This window comes from Saccostrea echinata, unplaced genomic scaffold (genome assembly GCF_033153115.1).
Source record: "Saccostrea echinata isolate AGI-Se365-2 ecotype Australia unplaced genomic scaffold, CSIRO_AGI_Sech_v1 ptg000027l, whole genome shotgun sequence".
NCBI classification, from domain to species: Eukaryota; Metazoa; Mollusca; class Bivalvia; order Ostreida; family Ostreidae; genus Saccostrea; species Saccostrea echinata.
Window position 1 is genome coordinate 12,492,801 of NW_026889776.1, and position 25,559 is coordinate 12,518,359.

General features: G+C 34.3%; 1 non-coding gene and 1 pseudogene across 1 annotated transcript; one reads left to right on the forward strand and one right to left on the reverse strand.

Moving 5' to 3' along the window:
* The first annotated feature begins 362 nt into the window (after nt 1-362).
* Trnat-ggu (transfer RNA threonine (anticodon GGU)) lies at nt 363-435 on the forward strand. Its single transcript has one exon. It is a non-coding gene; the product is annotated as a tRNA-Thr (tRNA).
* Nucleotides 436-2,230: 1,795 nt separating this feature from the next.
* On the reverse strand, nt 2,231-22,274 carry LOC133193254 (uncharacterized; annotated as a pseudogene).
* Between the last annotated feature and the right edge of the window lie 3,285 nt (nt 22,275-25,559).

The following is a 25,559-nucleotide window of genomic DNA, read 5'->3' on the forward strand; positions in this document are numbered from 1 at the left end:
AATGAAACACTAGAAGCATCTTCCATGCACCTTTGATTGATACAGGACATAGAAGTACTTGAAAAGAAATCTGCTCCAAAAATTTTAACCTGGGACGCCAACGCCGAGGCCTTGGGTATTACATAAGTTTCCCTAACTTCGTTGAGGTGAGCTAAAAATGAATCAGTCCTGGATGTGCCCTATTAGTGTGAACTGATATGTCTGATGCACTACAACATGTACCCAAATCTAATATGTCCCTACAAAATTTATCATGATAGCAATTCAAAACAATTTTATCTCCAGGAAAATGTCTGATTCTACAATACTTTGTATATGTGTCACCGGGTTCACAGGTGCGTGAAAGTCAGACAATATATCGGGTCTCAATAGCTCAGTGGTTAGAGCGCTGGCACGGTACGCCAGAGGCCCTGGGTTCGAGTCCCGGTTGAGACTTGATTTTTCACCACCTGTGGCATTTGGCGCCCAACGTACAAATACCCACTATTCCCTTGGAACATGCCTTACAGCATTTCCTTAACCCCTAGAATTCGAGGACGAATTTCTACAAAGAGGGGGAACATGTCACCGGGTTCACAGGTGCGTGAAAGTCAGTCAATATATCGGGTCTCAACAGCTCAGTGGTTAGAGCGCTGGCACGGTACGCCAGAGGCCCTGGGTTCGAGTCCCGGTTGAGACTTGATTTTTCACCACCTGTGAATGATCACAACATAGGACAACTGAACCTATTAATAATATTCAGAGGAAGAAATACTCAGTTATCATAAAAAGAACACAATGTATTGAACAAATTGATCAATATTCTGTAGCAGTCTTAAGTTTAAGGTATCTCCATCCTTTTTGTGACAACATAGGTGTTGTCATTTAAACAAGTGCTTAATACAAATGTGTGTCTGATATCTTCAAAAAGCTGGCAATCTATTTAAAAGGCAGTCATACTCTGTGGCAATTAATTAAATTGTATCAATTGGATACACATGCAATTTATCTACTTTGTAAGTTCGAAAGTGTAAGGGTGGAGATACCTTAAACATGTGGATCTCTCAGTCTTATGAAAGGTTGTCTTGGTTTATGCCTGTGTATCAAAGTAGACAATCCAGCAAATGCATTCTGAAAGATGTTCCTATCAAATGAAAAGTCTTGGCACTTGAATGCACGCTTTGGAATGTAAGTTAGTACATTTGCTTCTTGTAAATCTTTTAAGGTCAAGATCTAGTACATAAAAGGAGTCTAAAGATTTCTTAAATTTGAGAAATAAATTCCTTTAATGAAGCTTTATAAGTATAGCTTGGTCAAATAAGGTGTTTCGGGGCATAATTTGTAGGTAAACAAGACGAAAAGTCATATCTTAAACTTTCATTTTCAATGAAAAATTAAGAAAATCAGTCATGAATATGGGAGTTTTTTCTATATCAGACAAATTAAATGTATCCAGATTGCCTACAGTTTCTCAGAAAACGGTATTTTGTATGTTCTAAGCCTCTTCTTTATAATATTAAATTGAATATAGGATTCGGGATTACTTTTCACATGATTTCAAACTGAATTCCAGAAAAGTACTTTATTTTCTACATAATTCTTTTACAGCTGTAAAGTACGGGGGGGAAAAATTTAATTTGATTATGACGTCATAATGGATCTAGCATCAAAAAGGCAGTCTAAAATCATTTACTAGATCTTGACCTTAACACCTTTAATACATCTTCCTTGTAGCTGGGGATGTGATGGAAACCCTTCCTACTTTTGATTTCAGTAATACTGTCAAAATGACTAACCAGATTTATCACATGAGGATATTCCTTTGAGTGGGCAAGGATACTCTCCTTTCTTTCATGACCACAGCAGGCAATTTTGCTATCTCTATTTAACATCTCCAGGTACGCATCTAATGAGATATTGTTGTTCCTTCTTCCTTGCAAATTGACGAAGCGGTTAGCAACTAAGAGCTGTGCTTGACTATAAGGGAGACCCTAACAAAAAAATACTATAGTAAACTATAGTTAACTATAGTTTACTATAGTTAACTATAGTAAATCAAAGTTCCAAAGTTTTCACTATAGTAAATCAAAGTTCCAAAGTTTTCACTATAGTAAATCAAAGTTCCAAAGTTTTTACTATGGTTAATTAAAGTTTCAAAGTTTTCCCTATACTTAATCAAAGTTTCAAAGTTTTTTCATTAGTTTAACAACTTATGTATTTTTATTAATTTTTTGTTTGATATTTAGCCGTTTTAGGGTAGGGGTGGAAATGGGATTGGTTGGGGCTGGTTTTTGTTGTACATCTTTATTTAAATATTCAAAGTAGTTAATTCAAATGCAATATTTACATTTATAAATTTAAAAAAAAAATACATGTTGACTGAAGTTGATGAAGCAGATATTCTGATTCTAACTGACACAATTTGTTTTGATAATATATTATTTATTCTCCATAAATAAGACTTACGTAACATCTGCATAATATTAAAATTAAATACAATGAAATAAATATTGCTTATTTATCGGCGCAGGCGACAACCTTTACATTAAAATCCGTATCTTGTACATTATTCTCTCAGGGGAGGGGTCGGGTTTTTAAAATGTTCTCTCAAGCTTTTATGAATCTTAAACTTGAAATATCATAAAATGTAAAGAATGGGAATCAAAAACATAATTCCAAGGGATTTATCGTACTTAATCAAAGTACCAAAGTTTTTACTATAGTAAATCAAAGTTCCAAAGTTTTCACTATAAGAAATCAAAGTTCCAAAGTTTTTACTATAGTAATTCAAAGTTCCAAAGTTTTCACTATAGTAAATCAAAGTTCCAAAGTTTTCACTATAGTAAATCAAAGTTCCAAAGTTCTTACTATAGTAAATCAAAGTTCCAAAGTTTTCACTATAGTAAATCAAAGTTCCAAAGTTTTTACTTTGGTACTATAGTTAACTATAGTTTACTATAGTATTTTTTTGTTAGGGGAATGCCAGGTGTTAAAGATGTTAAATGAATAGAACCAATTGCATTCTTCACCTTGTTCGTGAGATGGTATATTGGCAATTCACATTTGGCAGACCGCACTGCCCCCTTGCCATCCCCCATATCAACTGAAGTATCTAAGTTCTATGCAAAATCACAAGTTTATATAGCATGAACAGGTAATCATGCATTTGGTCTTGGGATTTGTTTGTTTGTTTGTTTGTTTGTTGTTTTTTTTTTTTTTTTTTTTTTTGCTTTTTTGATGGTTTTGGCAATATGTATATCGTGGATTTTTTTATTCATGAGTTTTCAGAGTTAAGACATGCACATAGGTTTTGTCAGAGTGGTGTCACTCGAACCTTCCTTCCTCCAGTGTTGATGTCCATTAGTTTTCTGGATGTTGTGGATCATACACAGTATCTCGTAAATTCTGAAATATGTCATCAGTATTGTCTATCTTTTCTCTGTGTGATATTGCTGCAAAGTTGGTAAGCAGATCTATTTCATGTTCAGTTCTGGGACAGCCATGTGATGCAGGAAAAGCAGCAAACAGATGGCATCCAAGATCACATGATACATTTTATATGCACGATATGCATTATACACTTGTCCTTTGACATTTCTCGTGTTCAGTAAGTCTCTGCAATTCAGAAAGAAAGATTTTTGTCAAGCTATGCTTAGTATTCAAGTATTCAGTTAAATACGCACAAATATAAAGTATATACAATGTTTCATACCCGTAGTAGTGAACTGTACCTCGGTTCACAGCACTCTTGGTTGAATAAGTAAGCTTGTGTATAGCGTAAAAAAATATAGCCATTTAATGTTTCCAAATTCAAACATGCAGTCTACATCTGTATAAACCTATATTTGCGTGTGTTGAATAGCTTCTTGTGCATATGTAACTGGTTTTTGGGTTGATAAACAACCAGTTGTAAGTAAAATAGAGGTCAAAACTCTCTACACAATTAATGTGTATTACTGCGGAATTTTGTTTTTAAGGTCTTCCGTTTCAGTCGGAAGACCTTATAGTGATTGTACTGTTTATTAGGGTCTTCCGAGCTTCCTTCGGAAGACCCTACTGTTATTCTACTGTTTCTTATTATTATTTTATTTTTTTTTTCCCGCTGATTTTCAGCAGGCGATTTATTTCTCGGAGACCTTTTGTCCGATTGCTATGAAACTTTCAGGGTAGATACAATGTATTATTGCCTAAAAACGGTTTTTTCAATTTTTTTATATATACCCCCGTTCATGAGTTATTGCCCTTTAATCGATATTTGGAGGGTCTCTTGTCCAGTAGAATTCTCAATAACGACACATGATATTTGCATGAAAACTGGAGAACTTGTAACTAATACATTGCAGATGCGCAGAACATTAAAATTGTAGGCTAATTTTTTTAAGTTCGGAAGCTATGTGACGGCAAGTTTTAAGAATTATTTTTCCATTAAATTTTGCTGCTTTTTGTTCAATAACTTTTAAACTGATAAAAATTTGGTAAGACATATAGAATAAAAGTTGTGTGTAATTACGAGAGGTTTCAGATAACATCAAGAAAAAGGGGCTGGCCCCTATATTCAGGGGACAGCAGGTCACAAAAGTATTTTTTGGATAGCTAAAAATATTAAAATATTATGAAAAAGTTTGAATGACATAATTTCTAACATATTAAATCTTGTCATGTGGTATAAAGAGAAACAAGCTCCGTGCTATATTTTATTCTATTTTATATAATAATTATTCGAGAATCGTACAGGAACAAGTTGTCTACAAACCAGCCACGCCTTTTAGGGCATCGTAACACATGCTTGTACGGTTTTAGATAGTTGTTGTGTTTTAAATAAATTGTTTTGATTCGATTTCTCTGTTTTCTGTTATTTAAATCGTTTATAAATGCAAGTTATTTACACAAGTAAAGGTAAATCAACATTTACAAATGCATCCGTATAGAAAGAGTCTTAATCGGGGCCTCTTGTTTGTAACCTGGATGTAAACAATCACGAGCGGCATTGTGGGAAGAAGACACTAAAGACCCGATATACGAAAAACGTGATTTGATCTGATGCTTTGTTGGCAAATATTTAAAAAAAAGGTGTAGTTTAGTAAGCATAATGCTTCATAATCAATAATTTTTAAAAATAAATCATGTATAACACTCAATCTGATTATTTTATTTTTTGAAAAATCATCAGGTCGAATATCAGATCTTTAGTATATCAAGTCTTTAGTACGTCCCCGGAAGTAGCCATGCAAGTCTGAATTACAGACAGAAAATGAGAAGAAAATATGTGAAGTTGACAGTTGTACATTTTCTTAACGTACGAGCCGTATGTGAACATGCACGTTAAATCCACATCTATGAAGCACATAAAATCCTTGGTTGCGTACAGGGAGCATTAGTTTTAAAAGGATATATATATTCTTACGCAAATTGTTTAAGAGGAAATTCTGACGATCACATTAACAGCGATGAACAGTCTTGTGTCGGAGTTTTCTGTGATAAATGTAGCGAGTGATGAAAGAGTTCACGGTGAACATTTTAATATATGATTGGCGTGGACCATGGAAATGAAGGTTAGAATTTTTCTTATCTAAAATTTAACAGCTGCTTACAGCACTGATGTTTACATGTATATGCCAGCAAATGTATAAATGTACGCACAAACACTGATGTATGTTATCTATTTTATGGTTCAGTCTCTGTCTGTTAGCCCTGACATGACATTGTCAAATCCCCATTGCTTTACCTTATATTTAAATGCATGAGAGCATGTAATTTCACCAAGACTTATTTTTTTTTTTATTGAAACAAAAAAATGCAAAAATTCAACAATACACTATCTAACATACTACATTATAAACATGATAATTATTGTTATATATTCTTCAACAAGTATGAATAGCTGTTATAACTAGGGCCTTAATTAATATTATAATTTGTTATACCTTTAAAAATTTGTTCTTATATAAATCTATACCAGTGTACACTCAAGATGTCTAACATTTCCAAGGTTTTATGAGCAATCATAAAAAAATCTATGTTGAACCGCAAAGTGAGATATTGAAATTGTCGATGAGATCATTGGACTGCTTACATATTACAGTATGCGCGGGATTAGTTAAATCTCATTTGCATTCGTTGGTGTTCGAAAGTTACGGAATTGACAGAGTTTTACCTCAGTGCTGGTAAAGGAAATTTACATCACGGAAGCCACTACAAAATACATGTATGTCAAACAAAAAAAGAAAGTAAAAGATATAACAAAACATTTATTGACCGTGTTCTCGGGGTAAAATGCAATTTGCTGACCCCTTGAACCAAACTGTTTCCCTTTGACCTAATGGCCTCAGGCAAACAGTTTGGTTCCTGGGTCCGACAAAACACATGTTGCCCTCGAACCCAGTTAGTAAATGTGTATTATTATTGGAAAATCTCAAAAATGTCACTCAGTTAAATTGCAAAAGAAATTTGGAAATATATTTATACATAAAAGTTTGAATTATTTCTGTGATAAGACTGCAGGATTGATTTGTGTTTTGTTTATTGCCCCTTCAAATTTTTTTTAGTCATATTATTATGCCACCACTTGCTGGTGGAGGCCTGCAAATATAGACCTGTACTTGACACTTATGGCCTTTGGGAAGTGATGGATCTTTTTCGTGCCAGCACCTTCTGTGACACAGAACCTCGGTTCATAGTCGGTTTCATTCGAGGAACCTATCTCCACATCCAGCTGTGGGATTCGAACCTGCGATGTAAGGATCAGCTTCTTACTGACACTTTGATTGATTGTATGTTGTTTTACATCTTACTTGAGAATTTTTCTCTCGTATAGAGACATTACCACATACTGGTGAAGGGCTTCAAACATAGACCTTAATACTTGGCACTAAGGCCCATTGAGCAGTGAGGGTTCTTTATTGTCCCAACATCTACTGTGAGGTTTTTAAGGTCTCATCTGAAAAACCTTTGACTTTCATTCTAATGCTTGGCGCTTGGTGAAGGAACCTTCATTACCTGTATGTTTATGTCTTAGGTTTGACACAGCAAATGAGAATCAAGCCCAGGCCTCCTGATTACAAAATGAATGCCAGGCTACAACTAGGCTACCATTACAATAATGAACTAGATTGATTACCATGTAAAACATTGTTTAGTAAAAAATTAGTTCTTGAAATTAGAATATAGAATTTTTTATGATTTGGGTATGTAAACTTAGAGTGGTATTTGGGTTATACAGTAAAACACGCTTACTGCGAACAGATTTAAATAAGGAATTGAACCATATAGTGAAGTGATTTTCATTCCCTGTGGTTTTCAAACATACTGAAAACTAAACTGAAAAATGAATACATTTATAATGAATCAAAATTATTTGTCCCTGGCACTTATAAGCATGTTTTACTGTAATGACAAAATAATGGGGATTTGTTTTCACAGTGGCTGTATATTGTGAATAATTTAATAAGTCGATAGCAACTTTTCAGTTTTAAACTAATCTCGTTCAAGCAGATGCTTGTCTGTCTCCGTAAACTCCAACGAGCAGGAGTTTATGGAGACAGTCGAGCATCTGCTTGAATGAGACTAGTTTTACACATGCTATCTACATGATCTAAGTGGTAATTTTTAAAAAAAAAATATGTATACTGGTATATTATTTAAAAAGTACACATTATACAAAAAACACCGACTAACCGGTTATGAAAATCATAACCCGTCATCCCATGCTAAACCGGTTACTATATTTCTGACTGATTAGATGGTTACCCAGTTGACCATTGCCATCCCTAATAAATTTTTTACATGTATAAGTTATGTGCATTTCCTTTGTGAAATCATGAAAAAAAAACTCCTAATTAATCCCTATTTATAAAATATTTTGTAATTTCATCCTCAAAATTGACTGCGTGTAAACATCTATTTAATAGCTAAGAGTACTTTTTACAAATAATACACGGAAAATGTGACAGTATCTTTGAACTCTGTTTGATGGTTTCATTAGGGATATCAATGAATGTTCGAGTACTCGACTATCATTCAATCATATTGACTATCGACTAAAATTTGTTAAGTCGGTTGTTCCTTTAAAATTTGCTACTCTTAAATTCAATGTAAAACAAGAGGCCCATGGGCCACATCACTCACCTGAGCACATTAGCTAGGGAAAAAAAGCAAAAATCAGTACAGTATTTAAAAGTTTACAAGGAGGGGGGTGTTGAATTTTAAACTACTTGATGATGCTTTCATATCAATATAACAAATGGCTTTGTTGTTCTTGAGCAGCAGGTTTTTTTCCCATATATTCATTTGTAAAAATTTGATCCCCTATTGTGGCCCCACCCTGCCCCTGGGGGCCCTCATTTGAACAAATTTCATTCTACACTACCCAAAGATGCCTCCATATCAATTTGACTAATCATGGCTTTTCTGTTCTTGAGAAAAAGACTTATATATTCCTCTGTAAACTTTGATCACCCATTGTGGCCCCAACCTATCCCCGGGGTAATGATTTGAACAAACTTGAATCTTCACTATCTGAGGATGCTTCCATATAAATATGACCAATCATGGCTTTACTGTTCTTAAGAAGAAGATTTTTAACGATATTTTCCTATATATTTCTATGTAAAACTTGGATCCCCAATTGTGGCCCCACCCTACCTCCGGGGGTTATTATTTGAACAAATTTGAATCTTCACTACCTGAGGATGCTTCCACATAAATATGACCAATCATGGCTTTACTGTTTTTAAGAAGAAGATTTTTAAAGATATTTTCGTATATATTTCTTTGTAAAACTTGGATCCTCCATTGTGACCCACCCTACCCCCGGGGGTCATGATTTGAACAAACTTGAATCTACACTACCTGAGGATGCTTCCATATGAATATGACCAATCTTGGCTTCACTGTTCTTAAGAAGAAGATTTTTAAAGATATTTTCCTATATATTTCTATGTAAAACTTTGATTCCCCATTGTGGTCCCACCCTACCCCTGGGGGTCATGATTTGAACAAACTGGAATCTACACTACCTGAGGTTACTTCCATAAAAATATGAACAATCATGGCTTTGCTGTTCTTAAGAAGAAGATTTTTAAAGATATTTTCCTATATATTTCTTTGTAAAACTTTGATCCCCCATTGTGGCCCCACCCTACCCCCGGGGGTCATGATTTGAACAAACTTGAATCTACACTACCTGAGGATGCTTCCATATAAATATGACCAATCTTGGCTTTACTGTTCTTAAGAAGATTTTTAAAGATATTTTCCTATATATTTCTATGTAAAACTTGGATCCCCCATTGTGGCCCCACCCTACCCCAGGGGGTCATGATTTGAACAAACTTGAATCTACACTACCTGAGGATGTTTCCACATAAGTTTCATCTTTCCTGGCCCAGTGGTTATTGAGAAGAAGATTTTTAAATGATGCCATTATTTTTTCACTAATTCCTAATTATCTCCCCTTGAAAGAGGGCGTGGCCCTTCATTTGAACAAACTTGAATCCCCTTTACCCAAGGATGCTTTGTGGCAAGTTTGGTTGAATTTGGCCCAGTGGTTCTTGAGAAGAAGATGAAAATGTGAAAAGTTTACAACAACAACAACGACAATGACAACAACGACGACAGACAACGAAAAAATTTTGATCAGAAAAGCTCACTTGAGCCTATGGCTCAGGTGAGCTAAAAAAATTGGATCTGCTCAGTTCATTTATTAACGTATCAGTGTTCAAACTCAGGGAAAGGCTTAACCAGTCTTTGTTAATTGTTCAAAGGAATTTTGTTGTTCGACAAACATGCATTGGCATACTTTAAAAGATGTCGGATCCAAATTGTAAAGTTTCAACCTGCAATTTCGTAAGATCTCAGATCTCATATAATGGAACTACCAATTAATGAAGAATAATAAAACTTTATAAATACATGTAAACTGGGGAATGGTTATGAGCATAATTCAAAGGTGTTTCTTTCTGATATTAATATCAATCATTTTTAAATTGTATTGATTGAATGCAAAAAATCTCATAATTAAAATTTTGTTTTTATAAGAGTTACACTTTAATTGTTTAACAATCACGGGTCACTGACAAGACACATTCAAATGGCTTCAGGTAAGAAATGAATAACGGGTACATGTACTAGCAGCAGGAAAAGAAAGGATAAATACAAGCATTTGATGTTCTGTATATAGATAAAATGTGCAGTCAGTGATTTTTTTAGAACCGACTTGGGGCCGAAATTCGGCCCCAGTCCCAATTGAAAATATGCCTGTATTTTCCCAAAATGTAATGGAAGTTTTCCCAAAGAAAAACTTACAAAATATGTGATCAAATTTAGTTTGTTTATTGCATGTTTTTTAAGCAGGTTTTGTTGTTCAGGTGGCAGGGGATAGTTTCGTACTAAAGACCCGGTCAAATTTCTTAAAGAATTGAGATATCCCCTGTTTGATGTGATATTTTATGTAGAAAAATGATTAGAATAATTATGGGACACATTTGCAGTGTAGCAGAGTGCTTGCTGAAATAAATGATGTGCAACATGTAGGTGTCACTATGACACTTATATATACAGAGTTGTAAATGCGAACCTAAGACACATGGTCAGTTGCAGAGGAAATTCACTGAAAAGCAGTAGGCCTTAAAAGAAGGTGTGTATCTCAGAGGGAAGGTGAATGGCCCCATATCAATTGGTGAATTTTCATTAGGGCATGCATTGATTTACAGACTACTGGGTGTTTTATCCTGCTCGCTCGGGCCTGGGGGTGGGTTGTATGGGTACGACTGAGGCCCAAATCTTGGAAAAACAAGCCTAAATTTGGGGAGACCCCAGGTGCATTTTTGGTACATGTGCACTCTACTAGGCAGATTACATGTAATTTGTTGACATAATTTGTGAGCCATGGGCATATGAAGTGTAATTAATTAGCCCCCGTGGAAAACTGTCCCCATGTACATGTTTTTATGGATCGCATGTATATGTGTACCCCCTCGGCACATGTTTGGCATTTAAAAAAATTATCCTCTGCCACCTTCAAGAAAACAGCAATTTTCAGAAATATGTAATTTAGTCTAATTCTTCTCAAAATAAGTTTATTGATGTATGCCATTTTCAAAACTCACCATATTTCTTTTATTTGACTCTTATTCATTTAGGTAGAGAGACCTAAACACAAGGGGGGTAAACCTTTCCCAGTACACATTTTCAAAGAGTTTGAAGCATCAGCATAACAAATCTTAACAGAGTAAGGCAATTTTTGTCTGAGAAAAATTTATTTGTTTGAAAATAATACTTTGGGCACTGTCACATATATTTTATCAAATTTTGATGCAATCACTTAGTATTAATTAAAATTTTAAAGGGGCTCAGTTATTGCGATATCACTGAAATTACAAATTATAAACTTACTCTTTTTTACATGTATTTTCACTAAATATCATTATTTTGAGAAAAGAATGAGTCAGTATGCAAAAATATCAGTTCACAGAACCACATTTATTCAAAGAATTGCTGTGCTTTAATTTTTTTTTTCAAATTAGACCCATCTTACTATTGATAATTACATAAAAAAAAATACCCCCTCCCCTTCATTTTCCCCCTCATTTGTCTTCTATAATGTGATAGAACTTAAACTTTTCATTATTTTCATATAGATTATATATTTTTCTTTAAATTATAACAAAACAGATGGTCTTTTTGCATATTTAATGAACAAAATATCAGAAATATGTACATTTTCATGTAATTATTGGATTCTACTAAACACCTGAAATTTACTCACAAATGCCAAGTAAGGACAGGATGATCACTTTAATTATTCAGGGGAATCAAATGCATGTATTTGATCACTCAGATACATTGAAATTGAATGGAAATATACTCAGAAAAAGGACAGTCAGTAAAATCAGATTTCCACAGTATATTTTCCATATAGAATCAGGTAATGGTTGGAGGGGTAGGGTAGATAACTGCAATTTTCAGGACACTTCTTCTTGAACCTTTGATGCAAGAGGGGTTTTTGTATATTACAATAAATATCCTGAAAAATAGATTAGGTTTTCTTTTTGCAAACAAGCTATAGATGTATAAATTCAAGCAATTAAGAGGTAAAATGGGATTTCTCAAAACATCAAAAATAGGAGAGTATGTGTTTCATGTGAGTACATTTCATGAAGGCATGCAATTCTTATTGAATTTTTTATATGTAGCTGCATTTGAAATTGATCAAAGTTACCATTAAACACTGTTTTGATAAGAAATAGATTCTTTTGGATTGTAGGAGTTGGTCATTTTTGAAGTAACACAAAGAATATGGGGTTAAGGTGGTTGACCGACAATTGGTGGGGTCACTTATTTGCCTCTAACTTTTTTATTTTTCATTGAAATAAGACATATTTAGTATATTTTTACTCAGAATTGATTGCACTTTCTAAATATGGAAAGTTATTTTAATTAAAAAGCAAACTTTGAAAGTTAAAGGTGGCAGGGGATAGTTTCGTACTAAAGACCCAGTCAAATTTCTTAAAAAATCGAGATATCCCCTGTTTGATGTGATATTTTATTAGGTCACCTGAGTCACTCAGGTGACCTATTGCTATCTGTTTTTGTCCGTCGTCGTCCGTCGTCCGTCGTGCGTCGTGCGTTAACATTTAAACATTTTCAGCTTCTTCTCTGAAACCGCTCAACCAAAGTCAACCAAATTTGGTATATAGTATCTATGGGTGAAGGGGAACAAAAATTGTGAATTTCATGGTCCCTGCCCCCCTGGGGCCTGAGGGGTGGGGCTAAAACCACTAAAATTAATGCAATCTTTAAAAATCTTCTTCTTTACTCCTGGACATCAAGCAGTCAAACTGTTGGCATGATTGTAATCAGCATTGAGCCCTCTACCAAAATTGTGAAATTCATGGCCCCAGGGTCAGGGGTTCTGGTGCTAGGGTGGGGCTATATAGATCATATAGTGAAAGTGCATTATTTCTTTGAAAATCTTCTTCTCTGCTCCTGGGTATTAGATAAACTAACTAAGTACATAGTTATGTTGAGCATAGCTGCCTCTTCCAAAATTGTGAATTTCATGGCCCCTGGGTCAGGGGTTCTGGTGTTAGGGTGGGGCTCTATTGATTATAATAATGAAAATGCATTATATCTTTGAAAATCTTCTTCTCTGCTCCAGGGTATTCAATAAATTAACTAAGTACATAGTTATGATGAGCATAGCTGCCTCTCCCAAAATTGTGAGTTTCATGGCCCCTGGGTCAGGGGTTCTGGTGTTAGGGCGGGGCTCTATTGATTATATAGTGAAAATGCATTTAATCTTTGAAAATCTTCTTCTCTGCTCTTGGGTATGAACTAAACTAACTAAGTACATAATTATAATAAGCATGACTGCCTCTTCCAAAATTGTGAATTTCATGGCCCCTGGGTCATGGGTTCTGGTGTTACGGCAGGGCTCTATTGATTATGTAGTGAAAATACATTATATCCTTGAAAATCTTCTTCTCTGCTCATGGGAATTAACTAAATTAACTTAGCACATAGTTATGATGAGCATAGGTGCTTCTTTCAAAATTGTGAATTTCATGGCCCCAGGGTCAGGGGTTCTGGTGTTAGGGCGGGGCTCTATTGATTATATAGTGAAAATACTTTAAATCTTTGAAAATCTTCTCCTCTGCTCCTGGGTATGAAATAAACTAACTAAGTACATAGTTATAATGAGCATGACTGCCTCTTCCAAAATTGTGAATTTCATGGCCCCTGGGTCAGAGGTTCTGATGAAAAGGGGGGGGGGCTCTATTGATTATATAGTGAAAATTAATAATTTCTTTCAAAATATTTTTTCTACTCCTGGTTATAAAGCAAAGAAACAAGTGTATAGTTATGATGAGCAAGAATGCTTTTACAAAATTTTTCAAACTTGTGTTCCCAGGAGTTCTGATGTTTCTCTAAAGGGGGGGGGGGGGGGCTCTATTTGATTATATAGTGAAAATGTGTGAATTCTTTGAAAATCTTCAACTAATCGCATAGTTATGATGATGAGAGTTCCTCTTCCAAATCTGTAAATTTTCTTGACCCAAGGTCATGGGTTCTGGTGTTAGGGTAGGGCTGTGTTAAATAGTGAAAATGCGTTATTTCTTCAAAAATCTCCTCTGCTCCTGGGCATATTGGAAGCAAACAGAGTAAAAGTTTTAATGAGCAAGGGTATTTTTACCAGAATTCTGAAATTTGGACCATTTAGTCAAGTGTTCTGGTCATGGCCAGGGATCTATTAATTTGTATTCTATTGAGTGAAGTTATTCCCCTTTGCCATTCACTTTTGATTATTAATCACTGCAGAAAATGTATTTGAAAGGTTAATAGAATAAGAGAATTATGCAAGAACTTTTATTGTATAATACAAAAAGTACTTTCATAGTTTTAATAATCAGGTAACTTGGAAATAATAGATGAATAAAAATGAAACAAAAATAACTTATCTTCTTAAATGTTCTGCAAAAGCCAAGTGAGGCCAATGTGAGAGGTAATAATATAGACATTTTATTAAAAGTCTGTATGGTAATAGTGGTAAATGGGGGACAGATAGAAAGGTACTAGACCAATTATTTTTTTGATCATAATCATAGTATTTTTCTTGCTATTGGGCAACAAAGCTTCATTTATCAGTTTATGGATCCTCTAAATTGTTGCACTCAGGTGACCGATAAGGCCCTTGGGCCTCTTGTGTAGAAAAATGATTAGAATGATTATGGGACACATTTGCAGTGTAGCAGAGTGCTTGCTGAAATAAATGATGTGCAACTTGTACAGGTGTCACTATGATGCTTATCATATACAGAGTTGTAAATGCGAACCTAAGACACGTGGTCAGTTGCAGAGGAAATTCAGCTGAAAAGCAGTAGGCCTTAGAAGAAGGTGTGTATCTCAGAGGGAAGATGAATGGCCCCATATCAATTGGTGAATTTTCATTAGGGCATGCATTGATTTACAGACTACTGGGTGTTTTATCCTGCTTGCTCGGGCCTGGGGATGGGTTGTATGGGTGCGACTGAGGCCCAAATCTTGGAAAAACAAGCCCAAATTTGGGGAGACCCCAGGTGCATTTTTGGTACATGTGCACTCTACTAGGCAGATTACATGTAATTTGTTGACATAATTTGTGAGCCATGGGCATATGAAGTGTAATTAATTAGCCCATGGAAAACTGTCCCCATGTACATGTTTTTATGGATCGCATGTATATGTGTACCTCCTCGGCACATGTTTGGCATTAAAAAAAACTATCCTCTGCCACCTCAGCCAAGTTGGATTTCTTCATAATTAGATAATTCATACCACTATTGTTCTTGATGCAAGTAATTAGATAATCCATACCAAGAATAGTCTTGATTAGATATAACAGTTGTTTGTTAAAGTAATACAAAGACAAAAACAAAGCTTTTTGACAATGCTTTTTAAGTGATTGGGCTTTCTGGGAGATTTCCAATTTAGCCTACTTGATGCTGAAATTCCCAATTCTGAGGGCCCCAGCCCCCAGTCCCAAAGTACTGAAAAAAAAAACACTGGCAGTAAATATTAAATTTGAAATCAAATACATTTGATACATATATTTATTACTACGAAAATGTTAATGATTCAATAATTTGTTGTATAATGGTTATAATGTAGTTTAAATATTGTACAGGCTAGCAGTCTCTTAAAGACAAAAAGGAAAATGACATGAAAAATTAATTTAAATTTCAACGAGTACTCGACTTTCATTTGACTAAAGCCTCTGACTGTGCGACTTAGCTGTCCGAGTAAAATTAACATCGCTATTTATCATTTATCAGTTGTACAGTTTTTTTTTTAATTTTAAATGAGAAATTTCAATTTCTTTTGGATAGGTGTGACTGCCATCTGATAACTGAAATTTGATACCAAGCATGACCATATTTGCCAGAAGAGCATCTGTTTGGAGATGACGAAGAATAAGCAGCATATTGAAATTTAAACAGTCACACAAGGATAAAAGTCCTTCCATCTAGGATTATGGACACATCAGGCCTTAATACATTAAGAACTTGTAATATATGTATTTTTACAAAAAATATTTAGAGAGAACTGCTATTTTGGCATATACAGCAACAAATGTTAACATATGTGCATATTTCAAATGACTTCAGTGCTAAGGGCATGTACATGAACGAGGATTGTTAGAAAAGTTTGCGGACAAATTGATTTAAGGAAAATTTACTGTGCACTTTGAAAAATGACCTGTCTGAAGAAATAATTTTTTAATAGCTCAGTGCTCTCCAAGACTTTCAATGACATTGCAATTCTCAACTTTGTGTTTTCGTATTGATCATCTATAATTAGCGATGAAACAGTCATAACCCCTCTAATTTAATTCAAAATTTTGCAACACACCCTCTTTGAATATTGTAGCGACATGTAAAATATCATTAATTTTTTTGCACTACAACAGTGCAATTTTTTATTTCAAGAAATTGGTCTGATTTTAATATAGCTTTGATTACAAATAGACAACTCTAAGATACATAATTCTTTTTATCTTTTTAGCTCTTGTGAGCCAAAGGCTCAAAGAGCTAATGCTATGGCCATTTGTGCAGTGTACGTAAACTTTTTAGCTCACCTGAGCTGAAATCTTAAGTGAGCTTTTCTGATCACCAGTTGTCCGTCGCCTGTCCGTCTAGCTGTCTGTCTGTCCGTCCGTCTGTAAACTTTTCATATATTTGTCTTTTTCTCAAGAACCACTGAGCCAAATTTAACCAAAGTTGGTACACAGCATCCTTGGGTGAAGGGGAGTTTGTTAAAATGAAGGACCAACCCCCTTTACAAGGGGAGATAATCAAGAGAAGACAAAAATAGGGTGGGGTCATTAAAAAATCTTCTCAAGAACCACAGGGCCAGAAAAGCTGAAAGTTATGTGGAAGCATCCTGGGGTAGTGTAGATTCTAAATTCTTCAAATCATGGCCCCCAGGGGTAGGGCGGGGCCACAATAGGGAATCAAAGTTTTACATTGAAATATGTAGGCAAAATCTTTAAAAATCTTCCTCTCAAGAACCACTGGGCCAGAAAAACTGAAACATATTTGGAATCATCCTGGGGTAGTGTAGATTCTAATTTTTCAAATCATGGCCCCCGCGGAAAGGGTGGGGCTGCAATAAGTATTACAAGGGAGGGAGGGTCTGGTGAAGAACAGCAGGGCCAAAGTAACTCGGGTGAGCGTTGTGGCCCATGGGCCTCTTGTTAGAATATGGGCCATAACTCAAGAACCCCTTGGCCAATTATTGTCAAATTTGTCACAGTGTATCCATGGCCCAAGGGCTCTCGTTTATAGTAAACTTAGTGTTGTGACCCTTAAACAAGGGGAGATAATTAGGTAAATAAAACCAAAAGTACTGGTTGCTAAAAAATCATCTTCTCAAGAACCACTGGGCAGATTATCACCAAACTTTCACAAAAGGATGAGGATATATTGTAGATTAAAATTTGCACAGGGAATCGCTCTGGGACAAAGGGCTTGGTCTCAAGGTCACTTCAAGGTTGACCAAAAATTACATTTATTAAAATGTTGATATTTTGCTTACTATAAGGACTAGGATCATCAAATCTTGTCAGTTGATGCATCTAAGGACCTCGTATCATGTTCACTCAAAAGTAGTTCATGGATACCTACTTTTTAAATTTTGCAGCCATTCTTTTTCAAAATGATTTAGAGGCATATTTTGAACAGTTTCAGGCCTATTATCATCAAACTTTTTCAGTTGACAAATGACAGAATGAGACCACTATTCTTTAAATTTGCTTGTTGTGTTTTAGGCTCATAATTCACATTATATCTACTGCAATCAACTTCAATGGATTCAAATATTTTTAATGAATTCTTATTAAAAAAATTTACTTGAATATATGTGTAATATACATGTACATGTAAAAGATTATTTTAACATGTTACAAAAATTTAAATATATGTGTCATTTTCCCCCCTTGTAAAACATTTGAATAAATGAACCCAAGAAGTACAGTAAAACCATTTTTTCTCAATTTCAACTGGACCAAGATTAAACATCAAGATATCCAATGACTCCAGATAACCATGCAGGGTAAAAAACTTTAAGAATAAGGGGTTGGGAGTACCAGCTCACTTCACCATATAAATGGTACATGTATTTAGATATCGGTTTTTGAGATAATGAAGTTTAACTTTTAAGTTAAAGGCTAAAAAAGATGTTATGTTAATATTTTCCACAAGTGACACCGTGTCTTACTGAAATCATCCCTGTGCATTTCTTGTAAGAGTATTTTTCTACTTACTGATTGTCAAAGAATGGATATCCTCAATCAGTAACACATTTGGATTACTTACTATGTAGTTATGCTGTGTAAATGTTTTGTCAAGCAATTATTATGACAGTGATGTAGCAAAACACTGATGATTCTGTAGTATGGCACGTGTTACTAACATGATTGCATCAAAGATGTTAGATGAATAGAAAAGTCTAGAAATTAAAAATCAAAAGTCAAAGTTCAAGAAATGAGGGTCTGGGAGTATTAGTGTTTTGGATACAATTTCAGGAGTACTGTTGGAGAGAGTACAGTTGAATTATATATCCTCATGCTCACTCCAGATTCAGAGTTCTGGAGATGAGGTCTCTTGATATTTGGGTTCAAAGAAGAAAGAGAATGTTAGCAAAGTTGACAATCTAAACAGAAACATGTAACCTTTAGGTGGAAATTAAACAAATATTTATTCTTTTATTACGACGTCAACTTACAAGCTAAGAAGGAAGACCCACTCGTTGCTTTGCAACGAGCTTTGCTCTAGTTATTATTATTATTATTATTTTTTTCCCATTTTTTGTCCAAGCGATTTCTAAGAGATGGCTCGATGGATTTTCTTGAAACTTTCAGGGATTATGTGAAATTAAAAAAACTAAAAACATTTTTAAGGATTTTGCAAAATTCACTTCCGGTCGTCATATATGTCCGATTTCCGTTTTTTCAAAAGAGTTCATGTCCGGACGTTTTCTCAGAAACGGTAAAAGATTAAGACACCAAACTTTCAGGGATTATAGACCATGACAAGTAGGTTTGTGGAATATGTTTAAATCTGTCAGCCGTCACTTCCGGTCGTCGCAGGAAGTGATCAAAGAAATCAAAAATTTCAACTTTTCTGTTTTTGATTAAATCTTGCATCACATTATTGCATCTGTTTTGTGGTTTCGAAATATGTTGGTCCCACCGGAAACAGAAACGTCAACTTCCGGTTATAAGCGAAAAACTACATAATTTGAGCATTTTACTTTCCCATAAATATCGCTTATAGATGAAGTATTTGAAATGATTTTTAGATATGTTATTAAGACTGCAAATGTCTAGAGTAACGTCAAATATCTTCGTAAAATTCACTTCCTGTCGCGTGTTTTACTGTCCGCAAAATGAGAACTTGTCAAAGTGAGATCTCAAAAACGGTAAGAGATTAAGACACCAAACTTATATGAGTAATAGAACTTAATGAGTAAGCAAAACCCTTTGGGTTAATAGCGTCAGCCGTCACTTCCGGTCGTCACAGGAAGTGATCAAAGAAATCAAAAATTTCATTTTTTATCTTTTGAAATAAAACTTGCATCATATAATTGAATCTCTTTCACAGTTTCTATATGTGTTGGTCTCACTGGAAACAAAAAAACGACAACTTCCGGTTATAAGAGAAAACTATGTAATTTGGATTTTTAACTTTCCCAAAAATATTGCTCATAGATAAAGTCTTTGAAATGATTTTCATATATTTTATTGAGACTGCAATTGCCTAGTGTGACGATAACCATCTTATGAAAATGCACTTCCGGTCGCGTGTTTTTCTGTCCTCAAATTGAGATTTTGTTCACCAAATTGCTCAGAAACAGTACATTGCTGAAGTCTAAAACTTTCAGAACTGATAGTCAGTCATCAGTTTATCTACATCATGTAAAAATCGTACGTTGCCGTCACTTCCGTTAGTGACAGGAAGCGATGAAAAAAAGTGAATTTTTAAAGTTTTTTTCTTCTTTTTACAGAAATGTTTGGCTAATGGGGATGTTAGATAGGCCATAACCATGCAAATTATTTTCAGCGGAAGTGCCAACCGAAAACCCGGAAGTTGTCTCAAACATGAGTAGTTTTTCATGGAAACTTTTAGGGATGATCAGTTGTGAATAATTTAGGTGTAGAATGAACATTTTATTCGTTTGGAGCACTTTCGTTCATGACGAAGTACATAAAGAAAACAGGAAAGTAATTCCGTTTGTTTTTATTTGTATTTACATATCTTTGGAAACCTTGAGATAACTTTTGTTAATTATTTAGAGTAATCTTTTTGACAAGATTGTGTTGTTTTTTTTTTCTCGAAGAAGTCAAGAAAACGGAAGACCTGTTATTGCCTAGGCAATAAGTATCTAGTTTACATAATATTCATCATAACACATGCATATTAATCAACTAGATGCCTCTAAGAAATTCATCAGTCCATGAAAGTCTTCGATTTTTGACACAAAGCCTTGGAGTCTCTGAAGCTGTGTTTCAGCATTAGCCATGGCATTCTGGACTGCTTGCACCCGTTCATCTGTTAACCTGTCACCTATTAAAAAAATAAACACTTAGAATGTGTATTGGATAATATCTTGTCATTGATTGTATATACATGCACAGACAAAAAAACTGCACCTAAAATAACTACCCATATTTAACCTAAATATTAACACCAGAATTCCATACAACCTGTTAAGGATTTGATTATTGAAAAAAGCATAAATCACTGCAGTTTGACATATTATAGATTAAATTTTAAATATATTTTATTTCAATACGAAAGAAAATACCTCCAAAAAATACAGGTTCCAGGTACAGATTCTTCTTATTTTCGTTGCAGTCAAAAAGTCCCAGTGGGTACCTCAATAATAAAAAAGTAATTTTATTCATATTTTAGTATAAATACATGTATCAATATTAAGACCATTTTTTGTGAACTGGAGCTTAATTTTTTCCTCAATAATATATAAATGTTTATTCAATGTAAAAATGTTGATGTTATAAAAAAAAAATACTCTTACTAATAACCATTAATGAAGTAGATCTTGCAATATTCCTTCTAGTCAATTTTTTTCATTTAAAAAAAAATATGAAAATTACAACAAAAAATTACAAAAATGACTTACTTGTTTAGTTTTATTTCCTGCACAGTAGGAATATTTATGCTCTAAGTGCTTTGGATAATGTTTCCAACTTGTTTTTGCAATTCAGGATGATTTTCAATGACAGAAGTGGAGAACAGAAATATTAGCTCTTTCATTAACTTCTCTTGGTCTTGAATGGATGGAATAAATGTTGCAACTTCAATATCATGGGAGGCATGTTTGTCAGAGCTAGGTACAGATAGAATTACTCTGTCAGTGATGGCATACACATGAAAGAGATGAAGAGAAAGAGTTTTCCTGCCAGATGTTCTACATATTGGAAGAATGTTTTTGTCCCAGTTGTCACCAATGATTTGGTACTTAACATTTCCTCCATCAACCCAGGAATCACGGATTTGTATGATTTCTTTTTCCAGTATTCCCTGTCAGTCACTGAGCTTTCTTTTTAAAGTCAATGGATGGACAGTCAACCCTACATGTGACAGTCTCTCTATGTCCTAGAATGAAAATCATATAGTACTAAGAAGAATGCATCTGGATACTGTATTTAAAAATGTAATATTCCGTTAAGTTTCAATATACAGACTGAGGGTATTAACATACTGGAATGGCAGTCTAATTCTGATATAGTTTTTTGTTTATAAGAAATAAATTAGCTGAAAATATATTATGAATAGTTTTAAACACAAATTCAAAATATACACGCTGAGTACATCCACCATGAGATAACAGAAAACCATTCATGTACTGCAAAACAGCCATCTCTCGACTCCTTCCATGAAGTGCCACACCTACAGTTTGCAGTGCATGAAGAAATGGTTTGCTTCCAATAACAGGTGGCATGTCTGAAACAGTAGCTGTCATAATAGACAATAGTGCTGGACATGTTTTCTCCACTTGTTAGTAGAAATGTTCCCATCGGAAACTGAAAAAAAATCTGCATGGGTTTTATTTTGTAGTAGAGTGCCTGAACCCCTCTTAGAAACTGCCTTACACTCTTCTCGTACAATCTTTTGGGAGCCTCGCACTAATTCCATTGGATTACATTTGAGCAAAATGTTGACCATGGAATTGTCTGTATTTCCACCTCTAGTTATAGCTTTGCAGATCTGTTGCTGGGCAATATTTGATGATTACAGACTTTCTCCCACTTGGAAAGTGCAATACAATCTAGTAGTTTAAATATAGAAATATGAATAGAGATACATTACATATTATCTAATACAAACATACTTTTTGTTTTACCAAAGAAATAAATAATTTTCTTATCTCATTATTGATAAACTAAAAAAAGTTAATATTAATGTAGGATTTATCTTTTTCATAAAAGTACAGTAAATGTACTACATGCCAAATTCTTGAGAAAACAAGTAAGTTGGGACACCCCCTCCCCCCCCCCTCTCTCTCTCTCATATGCAGGTACATGTAAATAATTACTATTGCATGAACAAGTTAGTAAATAAGACCAGTTGAAAACTAATAGCATAGACTAATTCAATGAAAAAAAACCACAAAAAACAATCACTTTTTACTTTTTCAATCGAAAAACTAGTCATGCATATGCGTCAGAACGAGATATCATAAATATTGAGAGCTGTGTGAACATCTACTATGACTATAGTACTGTTAAATAAAAGGAAATAAATTAGCCTGAACAATGTTTTAAATGCTTTTAGCTCACCTCAAACAAGCTAGGGGGAGCTTTAAGTTTGGGACTATTAGTGGTATATCAAAACTTCACATTCCAATAGCAATTGCATTTTTGGGGATTTTTTTTTCTCGTGCAATATAATAAATTTACTGAGTTGAACATTTTAATTTATTTTTTTTGGGGGGGGGGGGGTTCTAAAAAAAATTATGTCATTATAAGTACATGACGTTTGCTTTCATAGCAGAGGTCAAAATTGTTTTATTTTGATAATGAATATATACATGTATATATTAATCAAACATAGTGAGACAAAGGTTATATAAAGATAATTTGAATACACAAAAGAACTACAAAGGAATTTAATGTAACAAGTATTCTGTATTGTACCTACAGACTTAATGTAACTTGAAACAAATCAAAACGCAAGGAAAAGTAAAATAAACAAATTTCAACATTTGTAACATTGTACCTCAACTCTTCCATCAAGAGAGCATTTGTCTGATTTTGGTTTGTTCTCTTTACCAGAGACTAAGGATCTCTTGGAAGATTTTGGAACTGGGTCTGTCTTAATGACATACATATACAAGTATTAAGGTATCATAAGACTGAAAAGACCAGTCAGTACTTTTAATGATTTTAGCCCCTAAAGTAAGCATTATAATATATTTTTAAATTAAAATTTACGGTTTCCCTCAAACTCACCAGCATATTTCTCCTTTGGTGCAATAGAGATAGTATTGCATCTAGGGACCTGTTAACATTGGCAGATGTATGCAGAATCAATACATGAACAACAAATCAAGAGAATAGACAATGTCTATGCTTCTCTCCATTATATAGTGAATGTCATTCTTAACATGTTTAATAATAGTAAATGTATACCCTTACATGTAAAGGCTGTTTTGATGTTTAATCTTGAAGCAACTGAGGAGATTGTTATCCCATGCATATGGTAAAGGGGGCAATGTTTCCTGTAGAGCCAAGAGGCTTTAGTTGAACTGGTGCCACTTTCACAATAGATAACAGCATGGGTGTCTTCTGATGCCTTCAAGCGTTTGTCAATACCTATAACTCATGGACTCCTAATTTCCCTCTTCTTGATGACCGTTTTTGATGGTGAGGGCACCAAAACACTATATCTGAATTTTTTTTTTATAAACTTTACAGTTTAACCTGAACCATATTCTTAACAGGAAATCAAAAATCCTAGTATTGTAGAATTGTTTTAATTGAAAATGATATGATACTTAAATCTAAGCACTGGAAGTTGTTTTCATTTTATATATCATAATTAAGGGTATTAAATGTAATTTTTGGTTTAGCGTAGTACTACAATCATATATTACAGGCCTCATGATGCTCACATAAACGTATGAAGAACAGAACAACGTATTTATGAGATACTGAACAAAATTTCAAGCTTCACTGATCAGCAATACTGGATTGAAAAACTGACCTGGACATCGTTGATCGTATGTTAGTTTGGAATCGATCCCTTGTCTCAACATTCTCTTTTTCTACTTTCAGTACCCTTTCCATGGAACGAAAACATTTCAGACATACACTCATACCGGTCGGAACACTTATCTCCTTGCTCAAATTACATACGTTTTGTAGCGTTTTCATTCGTTCCAGTGTAATTCTTAATTTCTTCTCTAAACATTTATCCACTTTGATGTTTCCAGCTTCATCTACTCTTTGAGTTACGAACGAAAACCCGCAAGCAACACAAATATTTCGAAGCAGGTAAAATTTCATAGGTGTAATGGGCGCCGCCATTATAATCGTTCGTAACTCGATTTCACTGATTTGCCATTCGGAACAACTCTAGATTTATTCAATCAACAAACGACGGTTTGATTGGTTAATAGAATTTGACCTCTGTCGTGACCCTCTAGGGGATGTTGTTAGATGTTAGTGTAGCGAGTATGCGAGCAGATCTAACATCAAATTTTAATTAGATTGGTCACCGGCATACGGTGACGTCTCTATATGAGTGAAAAATTCTCAACTGTTAAACAACATACAATTATTATTACATTTAATGCCATTGTGCACACAGGCTTTCCAATAAAACAGGATGCGATTGTTCACCATTTCAAGGACTGGGTTTTGCCATTTTAAATTCTGTAATTAGCGATTGAACCTATTGGAAATAATGTTAAAACAGACCCTTTAAACTTAATTTAAAAAGCTATTGAAAGCCCTGCAGTTGGCACCATCTATTTTATGTTCTAATAGACAGATAATTGAGGTTTCTCATTTTCAGATAGACGGTGTAAACTTCTTTAATGTGTATAAATCTTTATGTCAACAAACATGCGTATGCCCTTGCCCTAGCGTCATTTTTTCGACGGGCTTCAGCCGATTATAGCAGAGATTTAACTATCTACGCACACAATACGCCCTGCGCTATATATTTTGTTTACTTTGCACTGACAGCTTCAAGTAAGTCTTATATAACATATAACCTACTGAGGAGCGGTATTTGAAGAAACAAACGTTACATTGTGCATAAATATACATTTTTGTTAAAAGCATAAGAATTTCTTTCTTATACATGGGTTTTAAGCAGAGTATTGCACAGAGCTATTTTTACAAGATTTGTGAAAATTCTTGCCCAGTGAGTTGGGGTTTTAGTCTTGTTCAAGTCTATAAATCATGGAGGAAAAATTTTCATTTGATATTGAGAGAAGTTGTGCTTTTTTTTTTAAATCACTGTTAATATATATGTAGATGATAGGTCAACACATTAAAAAATCAAACTTGATTT